Genomic DNA, 14963 nt, shown 5'->3' on the forward strand with positions numbered 1-14963 from the left:
TCTAGCTTCTGGGGGTGGGGGTGGGTAGGCAGTGGCTGAGCAGGTGGTGTGTGATTGTGCCAGACACAGAGCCGGGGTTGGGTATTGTCCTGCTAGGTTTCATTTTGGTTTGATTGTAACTTTCCCTCACTATGCCTGCATTTTTCCCTTTCAGAATGAGAATCTTGACGCCGTTGTGTGTTGAAATGTGAGTTGAGAGGCTCACGTGTCCTACCACCATATCTGAGGGCCCCTTCTGCTGCCATACCTTCCCAGCCATAAAGGACCACCTCAAACCATTAATCAAAACAAACTTTCTTCTCTTAAAAAAAAAAGAAGACTAGTTAGGGCCAGTTGTTGTGGCATAAGCCTTTAATCCCAACATTTGGGAGGCAGGGGCAAGCAGATCTCTGTGAGTTCAAGGTCAGCCTGGTCACACGTGTTCAAAAAAAAAGAAAGGAAGGAAGAGGAAGGAAGATGTATAATGAGAATTTAGAACTCATTAGAGATTGTCAAGCTTATTGTCAATATGAAGAAAAGGAACACATTCTAGGTGTCTCTTTCAAATAGTTCAGAATCCATGGAATGAGTGTGGACCACTTTCTGGGGAGGCTTATACACGTTCAACCAGAGAATTCATCAGGGAGAAAACCGTGGGAGCAAATGAGAATGGAGGAGCCTTTAGCTGCAGTTTTGATCTTCCTCAGCATCAGCGAACACACCTGGGGAAACCTCTGTGCATGTAAAGGCATGTGGGAGACACCAAACCAAATGCAGCCTTACTAGTCTGCTTAGGGACCTCAAGGGGAACTCTGGCTTTAATGATGGCAAGAAAAACTTTCCACGGCATCATCAAGTCCTCGGGAGAGAAACTCTATCACTTCCTGGGTGTGGAAAGCCATTCAGCAGGACGTCAGAGAATAACTGTGGAGGTTAAACACTGTGAGGTCACAAATATTGGAAATCTTGCAAGTGAGGGTGTTTTAGCCAAACTCCTTTTGAGAATGTTCATATATATATATATATATATATATATATATATATATATACACATACACGGAAATCTTGCAAGTGAGGGTGTTTTAGCCAAACTCCTTTTGAGAATGTTCATATATATATATATACATACACACACATTATATATATATGTATATATATGCATATATATTATATCAACTCAAGCTTCTCAAATATATACCTACATTGCTGGTGTGCTATAAAGTTGATAGGCTGGCCGGGCATGGTGGCGCACGCCTTTAATCCCAGCACTTGGGAGGCAGAGGCAGGCGGATCTCTGTGAGTTCGAGACCAGCCTGGTCTACAAGAGCTAGTTCCAGGACAGGCTCCAAAACCACAGAGAAACCCTGTCTCGAAAAACAAAAAACAAACAAAAAAAAACAAAAAAAAAAAAAACAAAAAAAAAAGTTGATAGGCTGGAGAGGTGGCTCAGTGGTTAAGAAAACTTGTTGCTCTTCCAGAGGACCTGAATTTGGATCCCAGCACCCATGTCAGGTGTTCACAACCATTTGTAACTTCAGCTCCACAGAATCTGACACCATGTTCTTCTGACCTCTGTAGACACCTTCACATGTCTCTCTCACATACACATGTACACAGACATGCACACATCACACACACAATCATACACATCAACACACATGCACACATTGTAATGGTCTGTCTTGTTCCTTTAAGAGACAAGCCTCCCCACCTCCACCCCCATCTACCAAGGCAAGTGAATCTTCCTTCTGCTTCCAGCCTAAGAGCTCTCTTCCTCTTCTGCCTCTGCCTCTCTCCCAAAGAGGTAGCTTCTCCTCTCCTCTCCCCTTCTCCTCTCTCTGTTTCTCTCTCTCTCTGCTCTTCCTTCTTCTTCCCTTCTCCCCTTTCCCTTTTCCCTCCATAATCCGTTAAATAAACACCCACTTTCTCTGCATGACGTACCTATCTGTCTCTTTCTCTCACCCACTGAGGCTCCTCGTGGAGAGATCCACGAGGATCTCTCACCCACCACGTAACTCCCTGCCTGGGACCTGCTGCCCCTTGTGGCCTGCTGCCTGCTGCTGCCCCTTGGGGAATGGTGCCATTTTATTTTTACCATTACACACACTCACACACATTTACACACACTCACACAATACACACATATACATAGAGATGCACACATCACAATACATATCCACAAACAACACACTCACACAATATACACATATGTACCCATCACACACTCACATACAGACCAACACACATTGACATAGTAAACACACATGCACACATCACATACAAACACACCTCACCACACCACACCACACCAGATAGAAAAGCAGTGAGTGAAATTAGTAGGAATAAATGGCAGAAGGCTTCTTGTATCTCTGTTCTAGAACAATCCAGTCCTGCTGCAAGAGGTCTGGCAGCCTCATAGTGAGACTAAAGCAAGAGACAGCCAGATCCAGGACCACACAGAGGGTATCTATTGGAGAACGCACTGTCAGACACATGGTCCTGGGTAGCAGCAAGATCAATTGGGTCCCCATAATTTGGGAGAGGTCAAACGTGACTTCAGGACTGGAGAGATGGCTCAGCATTTAAGAACACTGGCTGCTCTTCCGGAGGACCCCCGTTCAATTCCCAGCACCCTCTGGGCAGATCACAACTGTCTGTTTCTCTAGTTCCTTTCCAATTCCAGATGATCTAATGCCTTCTGGATTCTGCAGGGCACCAGGCTTGCACGTGGTGCACACAGACACACACCCTTATTTGCATAAAATAAACAAGCAAAAAAGTGACTTCATCCTAGTCAAAATGTACCTCCCTGGTTTATCTAGAATGCTATCAAGCGCCAGATTCCTCCTGGAGCCAGAGTTTCATTATGAGTCCCCACCTCCTTTCCCATTGCTTTCCTCATTGCTCTTTGCTGTGAAACTTCAGGAAAATCTGAGTGGGGTTACCCTGGAGCAATTATGTTGGTTATGACTCAAAATGGCAGCAGTCATGTCAAGCTGAATAACTGAGGTTGCATACATCATAAAGGGCTCAAATGTCTGAACTGTAAGAATCTGAGATCCTTCCTTCTTTCCTTCCTTCCTTCCTTCCTTCCTTCCTTCCTTCCTTCCTTCCTTCCTTCCTTCCTTCCTTCCTTCTTTCCTTTCCTTCTTTTCTCTTTTCTTTTCTTTCGAGACAGGGTTTCACTGTTTAACAGTCCTAGCTGCCCTGGAACTAGCTTTTATAGACCAGGCTGGCCTCGAGCTCACAGGGATCTGCCTGCCTCTACCTCCCAAGTGTTGGGATTAAAGGCGTGTGCCACCACAGCCTGGCCGATTCTTGAATCTCCTAAAGCCCCTTTTTACTCTCTGTAAAGGAAGTTCAAGGTAACTGTGAATGTTTTCCAGCTCCATCAAAGGCACTGATACACTTGCTACATCTAAGGCATGGCTTCTAAGGGAAGATGGGTTCTAAGATGCTGTGCTTAGAGCCCTCGTACCTCTGAAAGGCAAAGGGATCTTGGATCAAGTATGAGAAATGAGCGCTGAGTCAAATATGAGGATGAAATCTTGGGACCTATTTCCATCACTTCCTGGTATTTAGAAGTGGACCAAGTTACCTTTTAGGATAAAGCATATTAGATGGGTTTGTACCAACACATCATTCTTGCCTGAGTTAATACGCAGCTCTATCCTAAATCAAGCTTCCCCTCCCCACCTCATGAGCTTCTCACACCTCCTCGTTCCCTCTCAACACATACAAAAATAAGGAGGATGGGTACTCATCACGACACACTCTTTCAAGACAGAATACAGCCGGCCCTGGAGTGAGGGAAGTCAGCACCTCAGGGGTGACTTTCCAAGAGACTGACTCTGAGAGGTAGTGCCACCTCAACACACGCCTGTGTCTCTCCTGTGCCTCAGTTAGTCCTGGCCACGGGAGTTACACCTCAACACACGCCTGTGTCTCTCCTGTGCCTCAGTTAGTCCTGGCCACGGGAGTTACACCTCAACACATGCCTGTGTCTCTCCTGTGCCTCAGTTAGTCCTGGCCACGGGAGTTACACCTCAACACATGCCCGTGTCTCTTCTTAACCCTGGGCACTGCAGAAGCCCTGCAGCCCTGCCACCCTGCTGGGAAGGGGCACAGTAGAAAAGGCCTCCAGTGCCTGGGATAGCTGAACAGACAGAAATGGCTGGGAGGAGATCAGGAGGCAACATGCTCAGGAGGAGGCTAGCCGGGTGAGAGGGCAGTAGTGGCTTAGTCCCAGTACACAGCGGGGGATTCTGGGCATCTCTGAGACACAGACCTGTCTTCATGTCTTCGGGCGTTCGTTCTTGGCAGAATGCCCGTGGTGTTGGGCAAGTGCCTATGGTAGGAATAAGTTTTGGTTGGACTCTGTATGGGGAGTGGAGGTCCTCAGAAGTGGCTCCGTTTATGGGGTTTATGGTAAAGGGTTACCCCAGCAGGCCTGGGCTGGCTAGTCCAAAGGTCTTCAGAACTAGCCCTTGGTTGGTTTAGGGAAGATAACCCCTAAGCCTTTGTAATATTCTGCCTGATAAGAAGGACTTTGTATACCTGATAAAGATTTTTATGAAAACAGTGTGCTATATTGTAAATGGCTATTTGACTCTGACCAGGGATTGGGGGCCAGGCTGTACTAGTAGATTTTTGACAAGGCTAGAGATGAGGAGCCAAAGGTTCATTTCTTGAACTTTCCATGCTTATGTGGCTAACCATAACCCCTACCCCTGCTCTATCTCCCCCACCCAAGGCATGGGTGCGTTTTCCTGGGTGGTAATATTTGGTCTTCTTTGTCACACATTGCTGCTGGGAGAGTAAGGGATGCCAGTGTGGCTTTCCTGGGAGAAGAACTATCGGGCGCTGGTGCCCCTCTCCTGGACTCTATGCTGTGTAGCTGTATCCTAAGTTGATCCAGTCCGCATCCTTTGGCTGCAACGCCCTGCAACTATGAGTGTAGTTTGGGCTCCTGGAGCCCCGAGTCTTACCAAAGAGCCAGCAAACCCACGGGTGGGAAGTCTTGGAGGCCTCATCATGCATAAGTGAGTCGGGGAGCCCAGGACGAGCTGAACAGGCAGGAGGCCCTGGATACACAAAGTTCAAAGGGTGTCAGCTTGTGGGTAGGTGGGTGTGGTGGTACAACCCTGTGATTTCAGCACTCAGAAGGCTAAGGCAGGTCAGCCTGGGCTCTATGTGAGACTTGTTTCAAAACCAAAATTTATACTCTTTTATTCTAACGACAGTGGTTTTTGCTTTCCTTTTTTTTTTTTTTTAATCTATTGAGACTATGATGCATATGTGGAAGCCTGTGAATAGAGGCCAGAGGACAACTTTTGGGAACCACGGAGGGCTCTGGAGGTGGAACTCAGGTCATTGGGATTGCCTGGCAAGTGGTTTTACCCACTGAGCAATCTTGCTGGCCCTCTGCTTCTGCTTCTAATCGTGATCTACCCAGTATTTTAAGTTACACGTTGTCTTTGCACTTGGCTGGGCCTAGTGTGCACGTCTTTACTCCCAGCACCTGGTCTATGCAGTGAATTCTAGCTCAGACAAGGCTACGTGGTGAATTAAATTAAAAAGTTGGTTTTTTGCTTTGTTTTATTTGTTTTTGGGTTTTTTGAGACATGGCTTCTCTGTGTAGCCTTGTCTGTCCTGGAACTCACTCTAGACTAGGCTGGCCTCGAACTCACAGGGATATGCCTGCCTCTGCCTCACGACTGCTAGGATTAAAAGCGTGCACCACCACTGCCCGTCAAAAGTTATTTTTATATTTGGTGGCTTCTTTCCATTCATATTTTTAAAAAATATTTATTTATTATGTATACAATATTCTGTCTGTGTGTATGTCTGCAGGCCAGAAGAGGGCACCAGACGTCATTACAGATGGTTGTGAGCCACCATGTAGTTGCCGGGAATTGAACTCAGGACCTTTGGAAGAGCAGGCAATGCTCTTAACCACTGAGCCATCTCTCCAGTCCCCTCCATTCATATTTTTATATAAACTTGTTTTTGTCTATTTTTTTTGGAGACAAGATCTCATGTAGCGCAGGTTGGCCTCAAACTCAGTATCTAGCTGAGGATAACCTTGACACCTAATCTTCCTGCTCCACCTTCTAGGTACTGGGATTATGGGGGTGCGCTTTTTTGCCTGGTTCTACAAAAGTATTTTTTAAAAGTTAAATGGAGTTCTTGGAACTCTGTAATAGTTTGATTGTGTTTGGCAGCAAGTAGCAGAAACCCAAAGTGACAATGGCAGGCTTTCTTTTTCTCTCATCCAAAGAACTGCAGGTAGAGAGTTCAGGGTTCCTAGGAAGTCTGTTTAGTCCCTTGGGATCCATGATGTTTCTAGCTTGCCACTCTGACATCCCTGGAGAACAGCCCCCCCAGCCTTCAGATCCAGTGGGGCACCTGTTTTACGACCACCTTCTGGCAGGAAGTAAAGGAGGGTCCTTGTCATTTGGATGTCCAAGAAATTCCCTGAAGCAGTTGCCTCGTTCGTGCAACACAAGTCACACAGCTTGGCCACATGACCACTCTCGGGCCACATGGCCACTCTCAGTTCACAGAAACCTGGGAATTATGCTTTTAATTTTCTACTGAGTTCAAATGCACTCCACCCCCACCCCGAATAGAAAAAACAATCTTTGAAAAATCAGAATAAGTAACAGACGAGAAGACAGTGACTTAAGCGTTAAGCATCTGTATGAATAACTTGCAAAATGTGACAAAGATACCCACAGAAACTCAGTTATTTAAAACAAAACCAGACAAACAAGCCAACAGTCACCACACGATTCTGTAGAATCAACATTATGTCACTACCAGGAGCACGGGAAGCTACCAGGTACTGCTGGGAAGACAACAGGCACGGGGCGGGCATCTCTACACACCAAGCAAATGCGAGTTGGCTGGAAAAACTGGTGCCTCTTGCAGAGATTCCATGAAGACGACATGTTCCATGTGTCACATCACATTTCCTTCTGTTCTAGCTCCAGCGCAAGCTCGGCTGGTGGCGTGATCTATTGCTTTCCTGTTCTAACAACTTCTCAATCAACCGGGTTCTTTCAGCTGAAGCAAACACCTGGCCAAACCCTGGGACCTAATGTTCAGCAGCCAGGATGAAGCTACCACACACCAAGAGGGAGAGTCTTCTTAAGACAACTTTAACTCCACAGATGCTGGCCTGAAAGTTGTTCACAAACTACTTTTCCAGTTAGTGAAGAAGGGAATCCTGGTTAAATTTGTTGCTCAGTTCAAACTCCTATCCAGCTCCAAAGATACAGAGAAACCCTGTCTTGAAAAACCAAAAAAAAAAAAAAAAAAAAAAAAAAAAAAAATCAAACTCCTATCCAGGGAGCAGCTGCCGGTCTTCACTGGCTCTCCCTGGTCTTCACATCTGGGCTCCCACACTCTGTCCATTTTGGGCTGGGGATATAACTGTTAGAAGCTGTGTGTGCCACCTGTAATGGTCTGTCCTGTCCCTTTAAGAGACAGGCCCTCTCTTCTGAAAAGGTGTGGCTGCAGCCTCCTCTCTTCTCGCCCCCATCCCTTTCCTAACATAACCTACTGAATAAACTATACCCACTTTCTTGGCATAGCATGCCTATCTGTTTCTCACCCTCCAGGGCTCCTCATGGGACTGGTTGCCTCACCGACCAACCAAGGTATCTCACCTGCTGCCTTCCACCTGCCTGGGACCCACAGAGGCCTTGGGTGGTGGGACCCAGTTGCCCCTCATGGCCTGCTACCACCCCTCAGGGGATTGTTTTATCTAAAACATTACACTGCCACCTTTAAAGTATGGTACCACTAACTGAGTGGTGGTGGCACATGACTTTTGTCCCAGAATTTGGGGAGGTAGAGGCAGGAGGATCTCTGATTTCAAGTCCAGCCTGGTCTATGGAGTGAGTTCCAAGACAGCCAAGGCTACACAGAGAAACCCTGACTTGAAAAACAAACAACAAACAAACAAAAACCAAATGACCAAACAACAACACACACACAAAAAAAACCAAATAAAAACAAGTCTTTTCCTGGATGCTATGGGACTCATACTCTTTTAAAAATATCTATGTATTTAATGTGTGTATGTTTGTGTCTGGATGTATGTGTGTGCACCATGTGCACGCAGTACCCGGGGAGGCCAGAAAGGGGCGCTGGAGCTCCTGGAGCTGGAGTTCCAGGCAGTTGTGAGCCACCTCATATATGTGCTGGAAACCAGGCCTCTGCTGGAGCAGCAAGTGTGGAGTCATCTCCTGAGTGACTCCCGACCAAACTCCCGAGTCATCTCTCCAGCCTCTGGGAATTGTACTCTTTCCTGCACATGCCCAGCCAAACCTCCAGGAGTCAAGGAGGTTGGGCAACTGCCAGATCCTGCCCCTGCTGTCCATAGTACCACACTCCACTGCTATGTTTGCTGGCAGCATGGCCTGTTGTGTTTGGGATGTCAGATATGGTTGTATCTATAATATGATTACATATTGTTATAACATAGCACATTAATACTTTAGCTTTAACAGTCCATTGGTAGAGAAACACTTTGAAAAAAAAATCTAGAGGGCTGGGGCTGTAGTGGCAGGATGTTTGCCTTGCACGTGCAGGGCCCTGGGTTTATTTCCCAACAATGCTTAAAAAGCAGTCTAGTGGAGGTGTGGTGTTCTGTTTACTGAACTTACCACTGTTGTATTTGGGGTGTTGCTGAGGCTGGTCTCGAGCTCCTGACTCCGGCTAGCATCCTGAGGAACAAGGGACAGAGGTACCACTGTGCCTGGCATATACACTTAGCATTTGTTGATATGCTAAGCCCTTGACTGAAAACATTTCACCTGTACAAAAAAAACGGCAGCTGCATCAGGTTGAGAAATGCTCTTTTTAACCCTCTTCCCCGGCCACACAGCCGGAGCGATTCTCGTTCACAGTCTCCTGGCGCCCCCTGATGCCCAGTGAGGGAACTGTCTCCTTATTGAGGCACAAGAAAAAAACACCTAGATGTGTGAAGGTGCCCTCCTCTCAGGATTGTTTTCTAAGTTCCATACCAGCAAATCTTCCTCACACAACATCCTTATTCCCCCCCTCTCCCCACTGCTTTCTTCAAACCTTTGCTCTCTACTTCTAGGAAATCTGTCTTCCCGAGCAGCAGATTTCCATGGTAACCACTACCGCACAGCTCCTCGTCTGGTAGGTGCTGGCCGAGTGCCTGTCACGGAGCATCCTACCTCTCTCAGACTTACAACTCTTCTCTTCCTCCCTCTATCCTCTCCTAGACTCTCCCTCACTACTTCCCTAGATGAGGTCTCTATATGGTCCAAGCTGTCCCTAACTCTTTAGGATTTTTCTGGATTCAGCCTCTCCAGTAACTGGGTTACAGCTACATACCACCTTGCCCAGCTTGGAAAGCTCTTTAAGAAGCACCAGCGTGGGGCTGGAGAGATGGCTCAGAAGTTAAGAGCACTAGCTGCTCTTTCAGAAAACCTGGGTTCAGTTCTCTGAACCCACAAGGTAGCTCAAAACTGTCTGTAACTCCAGTTCCAGGGGACTCAATGCCTGCGACCGGCCTCTGTGGGCACTGCATATACATGGTGCACATACAAACACACATGCAGGCCAAGCACTCATACACATACGGTAAAATAAATAAAAAATTTAAAACAAGTACTAATGCAAAGAAAAAAAACACCATTATCTTTCCCTGTCTTAGAGGTTTGATTTTAATTGAGTTGGATGAGCTGTGGTGCTGTGAACTCAGCAGCCATCCTCCCTGTCAGGTCTGTATGAAGGTCTAATCCCCAGTGTGATTGTATTTGGGATGAAGAGAAGGAACTGCTGTTCCTAGCTTGTTCAACACCCCCCCTCCTCGCAGCTTAGAGTGGCCCCCTCCTCCCTGTCAGCCACAGGTGCAGTGTACCTGGACGACAAGGGACATTCCTTCCAACTAGACCCCGAGGCCACCTTCCAGGCCAGGGAACTTGCCTCTCTAAGCACAGAAAAACACGAGTTTTCTTCTTCTGGGTAGGGACGAGTTTTCTTCTTCTGGGTAGGGCCCAGAACTGGTCTCTCTAGTGTGACTTTTAAGCCTGGAGAAGAAATTGCACCTTGGCTTCATGCTTGCATATCTTCATAGCTACAGATGGGGGCTGGGTACCAAGGACTCAGGGCAGCCTGACTCAGCACCTGCAGTTGCTTTACTGTGCAAAGGTGAGACAGGAGTATTTCAATTCCACACAGTAGGATCTGACCCTTCCAAGGCCCCTGATGGCTCCTGGAGACAGATTACATCGTGAGGGGAGTTTAAGGAGAGCAGCCGGGCCTCCGGGTGCTATCTGGCCCTAGGCTACTTTCCTTCTAGCAAGATGTATATTGTGTCATAGCACAGAACGTTGGGAGTGGAGGATATCCTGAGGCCAGCCTAGCTGAGAGAAGAAAGTCAGAGCGTGGAGACAGCTGATGGTGAGAAATAAGACGTGGGCGCAGGTGGTGGGAGCGAGAGCACAGCTAACAGGAAGAGAGCACCGCCTAAGCCCGGACCCTTCTGTTGGGTCAGCTCCTAGATGTGGCTATCTGCCTGTGGGAGATAGCCACAAAGGACCGGAGAGTCACAAGGTCATTCAAACCTTTAGATCATTTCTTCTAGAATCCTAACACGCTACCATGGAAGCCTGAGAGGCTGCTGATGGGAAATACGAACAGTTCAATGGCTCTGGGAATATGGCCCGCAGGTGACTGGAAATATGAATAGCATTAAATCCGAAACAGTCGTCAACTCATTTGAGAAAGGATTTGGAAATACAAGGAAGGAGCCAGGTGTGGTGGCCCACAGCTATAATCCCTGCACTCAGCTGCGGCAGGAGGGTCAGGAGTTCTAATCCAGCCTGGGTTGCATCAATCTGGTCTCAGAAATCAAGATAGACAGCCAGGGCTGGAAGTTCCTCTTCCCACATGTTTCACAGATAGAGGCAAAGCGGGGAGCAAAGCACTTCATCTTTTCTCTCTCTCTCTCTCTCTCTCTCTCTCTCTCTCTCTCTCTCTCTCTCTCTCTCTCTCTCTCTCCTGTTTTTCATTACAGGGTTTCTCTGTGGTTTTGCAGCCTGTCCTGGAACTAGCTCTTGTAGACCAGGCTGGCCTCGAACTCAGAGATCTGCCTGCCTCTGTCTCTCCGGTGCTGGTATTAAAAGTGTGTGCCACCATCGCCCCCAGCATCTTTTATTTTCTTTGTACCTCTGAGAATTCAGAAGTGTGTGCAAGGTACCTACTTACAACGTTACTTTTTCAAGAACAAAACCGCTCACGCTTACCTGTAAACTCAGTTCTCTAGAGATCCCGAGTCTGTCGGTAGCAGCAGAGAGACACAGCCTGGTACAGTCAGCAGCAGCCTGCACTGTCCCTTTCCGACTCCTTAGGGACCCTACTCAGGTTAAGCCAGGATTTTTACCTCAGCACAGAAAAGAATTTCAGGGTGAGTCAGCGTGAAACAAAAGATAGCGGATTTATTGTTCTGCGGTGTCCTGGTTAGTTTTTATGTCAGCTTGACACAAGCCGGGGTCAGATGCGAAGAGGAAACTCCAATGGCGAGAAAGCCTCGATTGGCATTTTCTCCGTTAGTGATTGATGTGGGAGGACCCAGCTCACTGTGGGTGGTGCCACCCCAGACTGGTAATCCCGGGTGACACAGGAGACATAGCTAAAAATGAGCCTAAAAGCAAGCCAGTGAACAGCACTCTTCTCTTCTACAGCCTCTGCTCAGTTGCTGACTCGGGCTCCTGCCTCAAGCTCCCGCCCCAACTTCCTCGCTGTGCCTCATGTTGTTTTTGGTCGTGGTGTTTATCACGGCAATAGAAGGCAAACAAAATGATTATTGGGGAGAGGAGAGTGCACGGTACCAAGGCGTCTCAAGGGAGAACGGCACTCAGGTGTATTACTGGTACATTTAAGGTCCAGCAGCTTCCTAAGTTACAGTCTTCAAGGGATATAATTTGCAACAAGATGAACCTTTTTAAAACGTTTTCTGGAGATAGGGTCTCATTACATAGCCTTGAACTCCCTAGGTAGACCAGGCTGACCTCAGACTCAGAGATCTGCCTTCCTCTGCCACCCAGATGATGGTATTAAAGGTGTGTGCCACCATTGCCTGCTTTTCTAGAAATTTTCTTAAACTTTCAGTCACCATAGAGAGCAGGGGCAGCAGGAGCGCTGACATTTTGTTCCCTCGTGAGATAGGAGCAAGCATTTCATGGGAACTGATCCCACCAGCAACACGGACTGAAGAATCGGAATGGAGATCTCTAACCAGACCACACAGATCAAGACTGCTCATTCACTAATAATTCTCACTCTGTCCCTAGGCTTCTATTTAAACCTAAAGCTCATACCGGTACCCCAAAGATGGGCTTGGGGGGTTCACTGGATCCATCTTTTCTTCACGATGTGGCATCACTGACCCAATCTTTCTCTGACCTCCACCACTGCCACTTCTACTGTTGTGTGAGGACAGGTACTGGAGAAGTTGGCTGGGATCCTGGGACTGGAGTCTTTGCCCTAGAACTCTGCCAACACAGCCACCACTGCACTGATCCAGGCTCTTGGGGAATGCTCACTAATGTGGGTGTACTAGATAAAAGACGGCAGAATCTAAGGTCTTCCGCTCCTGGTTCTGGGGTCTGGGGTGAAAGTGTTACGGCAATGACTGTGCTGTAACTCCTCAGTATCGTGGCCTAGAGGAAGCTTTGGGAGGAGTGGAGAAGGGTGAAGCTGCAGCAGCAAATGCGGCTACACTGGCAGGGAAGTGGAAAATGATTCTTGAGTGGAACACCTAAGGTTATCCTATGACTATAGGCTGGGCATGGAGGCACACACCTCTGATCCTCGCACTCGGAGGCGAGGCGGTCAGATCTCCATATGGAGGCACACACCTCTGATCCTCGCACTCGGAGGCAGAGGCGGTCAGATCTCCATGAGTTGGAGGCCAGCCTGGTCTGCATAGTGAGTTCCAGGACAGCCAGGGCTATGGAGAGAGATCCTGTCTCAAAATAAACAACAACAACAACAGCAAAGTCTTTTCCCCACTCACTGTTAGCACCCTGAACAACGACAGACTTTAGTTAATTAGCATATATTAATTATACACAATAATGGGTTTCGTCTTTCATACATCTTATATTTTCATCACATCCCCTATCACCCTCCCCTCTGCCCCTCTCACTCCTGTTCTTTCTCGTCCTCTTCCACCTAGCCTCCTTTCTACTTCTTTGGGTTGGTGACCTGGTGAGTTTCATTAGCGTTGTTTGTAGAAGTGTAGGTAGGAGTTTGCTTACAGAGCAAAGGCCCCTGACAGTGGCTGCACCACTGAAGATTATTTATTATTTTCATATAAATCTTCATGGACTGAGGGGGCCTAGGTCTCTCTCTCTCTCTCTTTCTCTCTCTCTCTCTCTCTCTCTCTCTTTTTCTCTTTCTCTCTCTCTCTTGTTTTCTGAGACAGGGTTTCTCTGTGTAGCTCTGGTGGTCCTTGAGCTCACTCTGTAGACCAGGCTGGCCTCAAATTCACAGAGATCTGCCTGCCTCTGCCTCCCAAAAGCTGAGATTAAAGGCATGTGCCACCGCCACCACCTGGCTACTTTTTATTTTTTGAAATAGAATCCAACTCTGTAGCTCCGTCAGGAACTCACTCTGTAGGCCAGCCTGGCTTTGAACTTAGAGCCATCCTCCTGCCTTTTCCTTCCCAACAACTAGAAGACAGGTATGTACCATCCATCATATCTATCTTAAAATGTATATATGTGTATATATATACATACATACATACTTACACACACACACACACACACACAGTATGTGTGTGTCTGGTGGTTTCAATGAGATGTCCCCATAGTTCCAAGCATTTGAGTACTTGGTGGCACTGTTTGGACAGTGTGGATGTGATGTCTCACTAAATGAAGAATGTCACTGGAAGCAGGCTTTGAGAGCTCAAAGACTCGAGACGTTTCCAGTTTGCTTCCTGGTTGTGGCTTAAGATTTGAGCACTGCTTGCTGCTGTCACCAGGGCTGCTGGCATGCGTCCCACTGTGTCACCGAGGAACTCTAATCCCTCTGGAACCATAAGCCCAAATGAACCATTCCTTCTACAAGCTGTCTTGGTCATGTTGTCTTATTACAACAATAGAAAGATAACTAACACCGAAGCTGGTGTCAGGCTATTGCTGTGACAGGCCAGCCATGCTGTTTTTGGAGGAACGTGGTAGACCCTGGACCTTTGGGCTAGAAAGGCTGTTTTGGACACAGGATAACAGGCCATTCTAGTAGGGGCTGGGAAGAAAGTAGTACTGAGAACTCTTCAGACTGTGGAGCTCAGATCAAGAGGTTTCAGAGGGGGATAATGTCAAGCAAATGGGCTAGAGACGGCTGTGATTTTTTTTGGAAAAATGTCACAATGTTGTGATACTGTGGGTGCCTCCCGCTCACGGCCTAAGAACTTGCCTAAGGCTAAAAGGAAAAGTAAAGGACTGACTTGTTTGGCAGAGGAGGTTTCAAGGCGGCCTAATATCGACTCTGTCATGTGGTTAGAAATCGCTCTTAGATGGATCTCCAGTGAAAAACAGCAAATGGGGAAGGGAGAAAGTTTTAAAAATTACAATTTGAAATGGAAAAAATGAGCACCAGGAAACTTAATGCTAAGCCAGTGTTTGTGCTGGAGAGATAATGAGATTAAGGGGATGCCTCATCTGCACTGGGATAAAGGGAAGGGTACCACCCTCAAGGCAAGTGATGCTTCTGGACTAGTCAGAGGAAAGAGGACTTGTGATCAGACAAACCCAGGGCCACCTCTGTGCCCCAAAGTCAGGGGCAGGCTTCTGTATTTGCCTAACTACAGAAATAACGGTGAAATAGAAAGGGCTGTTGTGATATATATCCACTACCCAGCCCAACAGGAAGGAAAACATCACCTCTGCATTGGGATAAGATGCTAGGGTCCAGAGTCCCTTGTCAGCCAT

This window comes from Chionomys nivalis, chromosome 7, assembly GCF_950005125.1.
Source record: "Chionomys nivalis chromosome 7, mChiNiv1.1, whole genome shotgun sequence".
Taxonomy (NCBI): Eukaryota; Metazoa; Chordata; class Mammalia; order Rodentia; family Cricetidae; genus Chionomys; species Chionomys nivalis.